Source organism: Notothenia coriiceps, unplaced genomic scaffold, assembly GCF_000735185.1.
Source record: "Notothenia coriiceps isolate Sejong01 unplaced genomic scaffold, NC01 NC01_scaffold00037246, whole genome shotgun sequence".
Lineage (NCBI taxonomy): Eukaryota > Metazoa > Chordata > Actinopteri > Perciformes > Nototheniidae > Notothenia > Notothenia coriiceps.
The window spans coordinates 9,108,455-9,115,149 of record NW_011369947.1 but is presented as its reverse complement, the minus strand read 5'-3'; the positions used below and the strand labels follow the sequence as shown (position 1 = coordinate 9,115,149).

At 38.9% G+C, this 6,695-nt stretch overlaps 1 protein-coding gene across 1 annotated transcript in view; it reads left to right on the top strand.

The window, feature by feature from the left end:
* Nucleotides 1-891: 891 nt before the first annotated feature.
* LOC104966374 (TANK-binding kinase 1-binding protein 1-like) overlaps nt 892-6,695 on the top strand; it is a 39,846-nt gene continuing 34,042 nt past the window's right edge. Inside the window, exon 1 of the mRNA XM_010795561.1 lies at nt 892-1,045. The gene's annotated coding sequence lies outside the window, so the exon portion shown is untranslated. The remainder of the gene's footprint in view (nt 1,046-6,695) is intronic.

Sequence of the window (6,695 nt, the reverse complement as noted above, 5' to 3'; positions counted from 1 at the left end):
AATTCACTATCACCCGCCCCGTCCCCGTCAACAGGGGGTCGCCAGTCTCTTGCACTGTTATTTTGGGGGTCGCGGGCTGAAAAGTTTGGGAACCCCTGCTCTAGAGGGCACTTCATCACATCCTTTCCATCACTGGGGCACTTGTGTGGCTTTTATTTCAAACTACAGGGCACAACAGGAGTGTCACTCACCGTAATCCCCCTCTGAATCCATCAGTAAAGAAAATACAATTTTACTTTGGTTTAGACAACTATTTGCAAACATTTTAACCAAATTAAATAAAGAGTTTATTGAAATATGACTTATAAATGAAGAAACACTGTCTCATTCTTGGCATTGCAATAATTAGGGTCAAGCAAGGCAGTAAAAGTCAGATATATACAGTAGTAAGCATAGTTAAAAATAAGTCTATATTCTACTCCTTTAACACTTCAAGTAGTTTGCCAATTAGCAACATACAGACACTTTTTCTTCCCAGTATGTTCAACAGAAGGTGTGAAGTGTGTGCATGTAATATAAAGCCATTGGTGCAACCATGTGGCATTAAATTAAAGCTGTTGTTTCCGTTTAGTGCTATGAATACCCTCCCTCCAGTGTGTTATAATTCCCTCTCCTGTTCAACAACTGTGTGAGTACTCTGTATCTGCTGGGCTAATTTAAATTCCTAAAGAATGTGTATCTAACTCAGAATATTACATAATCTTTACTGCAAGTTGCTGAGATAAAGCGTTGCCTTGACTCTAAAACACGGGGTGAGCCAAGAAGCAGGAACCATGTATGTTCTCGTTTAAAAGGAGAGACTGACGCTCCTATTCCCGCGACATCACCATCCCACAGTAGTGGGGCTCCACCGTGTGCGGTGTGATGCTCAATCCTGCTCAGTAGCAGCTACAGGAGGCGTGCTTATCCCTTCCACCGTAGCCCAGCGGGAGCAACGGAGCAGCGGCTATTACCGAGCTTTGGACCCCGGGAATCAGAGCTTATTTTGGGGCGCACTTCCTACATTCCTAAGCGATGGCATTTATGGATCGATAATTGCGAACGCGTGAGTTATCCTCCTTATACAATGCGCGCAATGTCTTTTCCTGTGATGTGTTGTAGATACAGGGCAACTGCATGTCTAACAACCACGTTATACTCATCGCAGGATTGTTTTGAACAAAGATATGTTAGAAATGTTGATACAAATCCTCATCTGCTGTGTTTATTTATCGTACGCACAATTCATTTGCAGCTGATGCATACATCTCCTTAAAGGAGACGCGCTTTTGTAACATCAGCATCACACAGAGCCATGCCATGGCCGCAGGCAGCCTGCAACTTCAGCTCAGTGCTGGGGGGAAGCGGTCAGCAAAAGTAGCCTACTACATCTGTCGACCAGTCTTCCTTTGGCCTTGTTTAATAACTGCATGTTCCAACTGAGAAATAAAGAAACAGTCTTATAATAGAACATCTCAAAATAGCCATCTTCAAAAGGTTGCAAAGCTGACCCGGCAACCAAAAACATCAGTTTCTGTTCCCACTGGAATAAACTGCACAATACATATATTGTTTTTTCAAAGAAACTTGGTGGTTATCTAATGCCTCCTGTAAAACAATAGGTTCATATTTGAAGGAAAGGAGGTGCTCATAGGGCTGTTGGAAAATGTTGTCTTGGAAATACAAACAGACTAAATATAGATTGCTCATCCTTTCTCCATATCAGAAAAGGTTACAATCAAATGTAGAAGTACTGAATATCTGAACGGTGAGGTTTTCATATGATTGCATACGGGAGAGGTAAGAACACTCCGGATAGAGTTTAATGAAGACATCACAGCTGAAATGGCAGTGTGTATCACTCCCACTGACTATCATTTGAATGTAATGTTATATTAATAGTGAGCCTGACGATTTGGTAATAGAAATACAAAAGCACTCTTCTAGACTACTGCAAAATACTTTTCCCGACTAATCTAAGGTGATTGCGAGCTGTTGAACCCTTCAGTGGAGTATTTCTGCCGTGAAAATACAAACCTTGATCAGGCTAGATAAATGCAGGAGTAGAACAATGTGGAAGACAAGGCTTGCTAATTAATTTTGTAAGAAAACTTGCATAATAAGAGTTGGCCTATTTAAATCCAAACCAAGATCTTAACTTAACCAACCAGGTTTTGTTGCTTTAACATAAAGTATGATGTGTTTTTGCTTTGTTTTGGTTTATGTGTTATCCGGGAGAAATTTATTTTCCTCCGTAACATAATTAAGAATAAATTGAGTTGAATAGTTGCTAGGGTTGGCCAGACTAGAGGCACTAGTCCGTAGGCTAATTCTTTGGGGACCACGAAAAACCGTTACAAATGTATAAAAATTGCAGGAAAACATAATGTCAACCTGCTGGTGGCACGACTGGGAAAACTAAGGGCTCACATGAGCTGTTTCTAATTTATCCTGTAAGGGAGAATTACTTTCTGTGCAGAATTTCCAGCTTATTTACCCAGTTGAGATATTACAGACTGCAACACAGCGGTGGACCACTGCCATTCCACCTCACCATCACTTGTGTGATTAAAAATAATAATAATGTGAGGGCAATATTTCTCTGTTGGAGCTACAAACACTTGAGACAAAGGATAGATAATTCAACTGGGGGAAGAAAATAGAGGATAATTCTCTCCTTTCTCCTTTTATTAGAAATAAGGAGTGTCAAATCATGCTTTATCACAATTGTTGTATGAAGTTAGGCTTTAGAGCGGCTTGTTATTGTCCTTAAAGAAACCCTGGAGTGGATTATGGGTGGACAGCGACGTGGTGCTGAAAAGCAGACGGGTTTATCCTCTTGTCTTTCACAGCTGAGCAAAACAGGGAAGGCTGATAACTTGTAGCCATGAAACACGAAGGCCGATGCTGAATACTGACTCATGCTGTTGTCATTCAGATCTCTGATCCAAGTCATTATTTCTCAGACAAGCCTGATGATAATGAGCTCCATGCCAAAGTCTGTCAGCCACTGTCTCTGCTGAAGCCAATGGGAGGGGTCAGTAGGTCACATTGATCTTACTGGTTTACTGGTTACTCCAAATGTGTCCGTATTTCCAAAAGAGCTAATTTAAGAAAGTCAATCATGGGGTTAGCCTACGTGCTAATCATCAATCACATAGCCGCTGTTCTTGTACAGTGTCTTCTGGGTATGGGCTTGTTTTTCTGCATTTTTGCCGTGATTAATCATGTCCCCCTCCACACCTTTAAATTGGATCCCAGCGAGCTCCTGCATGCTTAGAGCTATTGTATTTTATTGTCCACTGATGAGAGCTCTTGTTGCTCTTTTCCTGAAACACGATGCACTGTTAAGTGAGTATGCCAGGGACTATATTCTGTCGAGGAAATGGCCCATTTGTTTTATTTAGTTGGACTCTCACTGGCCAATATATTAGACCTTATACTTTTTGTTTCATTGAACGCATCACAGGTTCAACGAGCTTCAACCGTCATCATGGCTGATTCATAACACACAACCGTTAAGTGTACTTTTCATTGAATTAGAGTTTGTTTGTTCCAGCTGACCTTGAGGACAGTTCTGGAATAACACTCCCGCAACGTGTCAGAAGAAAGGGTGTGTGTATACGTTTGTGCTGGAACTGTGGCTGTTAGTAACACTTCAACGTTGTGAATAATCCTGCTGAATCTGGGGAATCATACCCGTGCATTACTCCATGCAGATCTGGTTTCAAAGAACAACATTGCACAGTAGACACTCAATGCAACACAGTTATCATAATGTTACTAAAACCTTTTACACAAAAAAGATGCATTTGCAAAGTGTTGCCTCAGATTTGCAATTTCAAGAAAAGGAGCTGATTATTAAGTACTGTATATCTTTAAAAAAAATGTTTCTGACTATTTATATGCTGTATAATAAAGCTTCATTATAGATGTTTCTAACTGTCATCTCTCAGCACAGATAATAGCCAGTAAGAAAGAGTCTCCTGGGATGTGAGTAGAAAGTCCTCCAAACATAATAGCACATTACATTACCTTTCACTGCCTACCAAAGCCACTCCAATTGATTCATATGGCGGTTTTTGATCTGTCAGTGCTGCTTTTTCTTTTTTTAAAGTAGATAGTTGAAAGAGTACTCACTGCCTAGCATTGCACTCCTTTTTATTGTTGGAAAGTTATCAAAAAAGTGTCAAATAAATGCAGGAGAACAAGAAATGTAGTCTTGTTTATTCCTCCTAAATTGGTACCTACATTACCCACAATATAACTTAATTAATGCTAGTTGCTGATTTACTGATCCAAAACTAAGTATATGTATGGATATTCTTTGAAAATCTCTGAATTAAACAACAAAATTGCACTTCAGTGTCATTTGGAATATTTCAAAGGTGCTGACTAAGCAAAAATACTGCTAAAAGTGTCTATGCGGAAATATATATATATATATTTAAAAAAGCAGCCGTATCGCATAAAGATTCAGGTTGTTGGATTGGTATTTAAATAATATATATTTCATATTTTGAGCACCATGAGTTAAAAAAAGTGCATTCATACAAATGTCAGCTTAGATTTTCAATAGAGAAAAAAATATATATATTGGATTGGTATCGGCAGCAACATTTTTTTGTAGTATTGGGGATTTTGAACATTTTAATCAGGCCATCGCGAATACTATTCTCAAGCAGATATTAGGAGCAGGTTACAGAAGTTGCGTACATTTACAAAAGGTCTTTGTTTAAGCATTTTAGCAAACTATTTATTAATGTTGTGAGGACAGTCTATGAGTCAGATTAATGCCTTTGTAGTTGGGTCATGTACACTCTGTTTTTTCTTTGGGTCTGACCATCCTCTTTGACAGAATCTTAGAATTACAGCTTTTAAAAGCAATCCCATTTACCAACACTGAATATAACACTCTTTACAAAACACAATATTCTTTCACTAACAAGTTCCTTTTAAAAGGCAGCTCTGCCAATCGGCCGACAAAAGAACAGACCATAAAACAAATCAACCAGATTTATCGCTCTCTTCCAAAGATAAGTTGAAAAGGATTCCTGCGATAGAAATATGCTGGATATTTTCACTGTTGTGAAACCATGGCATTGGTTTTTATCTCAATAGGTGAATAGCTGCTTGATTTAAAGGCTATGTTTTTCAAGCTGGCCTTCAAAGCAGGATTGGATTTGAAACGGCACAGAATACCGTGCTTTATTTCCTTTCCTTTCTTTGTTTATCAGCTGCATGAGGACGGCACATTCATTTAGGGCTTTACTTTTTCCTTGATCTTGATGGTTGCACAGTGTGGATCAGGTGTTCTCACGTTGACACTGTTTTCACCTATTTCACAAAGGGGCGGGTTTAGCATAAATGAATAAACCTCAGATGATTCAGTTATGAATCATGTCAAAGTGTTCTAAATGGGGATCATCGCACAGGCCCGTGGGTGAGAGTGTTCATGATCAACACCTTAGAGTCTATTTTCAATCTGGGTTCTGGACTTTTCCTTGTTATTTATTCTTGCATACATGGCTCTAAGGGTGGCAATTCTATCTCAAGATTGGTCCTTCACAACTTTAGCTAAGCATTTAGTATTTCAACAGCTATAGAGTTGATCAGGAATGAGTCCTAAACCTACAAATTAGTTAGCATTTAAGCACTTCCGGGTTCCCTCGACTCAAAATATTTTTTGTTGGATTCCGAAAATAATGTCTGTAATTTATACATGTCTCATTTTTTGTTCTACCACACAAAACACGTCTGTATCCAACTGGTCTGAAGGTTTTTGGCGTCTCAATAACGGCAGTTGCTAACTAGTTAAGTGATTAAATGAGACTACTTGACATCATCATGCAGAACACGAGTCAGCCTTTAAGTTAGCTTAGCTTAGCTTAGCTGTAGTTCATAGCATTACGGTAGATATTTACCTTTATTATTTCTCCTTCAAGTATTATAAAAGTAGTGTTAACATGTCGAGACTGTCGTGTTAAACAAAATATGTAAATATCTTGAACATGTTTTTTCCACAGAGCTTATTTTCTGCAATATGGATTGGTACAGACTTACACCATCCCTGGACAATACATTCTACTGACTTTGGGGATCCCCTAACTTTTCCTCTAGCTCCACCATGAGGTTAATATTTGTAGTTTTGAGTATAATATCTCGAGAACTATTGGGCTGATTGCCATGACATTTGGTACACAAATGCATGTTCAGCCCAGGATTTTTGCCAATAATTCCCTTGGGATCCTCGTCTAGAAATAAAGTTCTTTGTTTTCAAAAAATATCTGCATGTTTATAATGTCTGATTTTACCTGTCTGTTTCCTGCTTAAAGTTTATTACATTTGCCAGTAATAAAAAACATTATTGTAACATCACAATGAAGTTAACAGCACTTACAATACAATGTTCAGTACATATTGCATTTATATCTTTATAGATGATGATCCTGTTGTTTCGACTGAGCACCTGAGAGACATGAAAATATCAGGTCATTTAACACACACACACACACACACACACACACACACACACACACACACACACACACACACACACACACACACACACACACACACACACACACACACACACACACACACACACACACACACTACACACACACACACACACACACACACACACACACACACACACACACACACACACACACACACACGACTACTACTACTACTACTACTACTACTAGTACTAC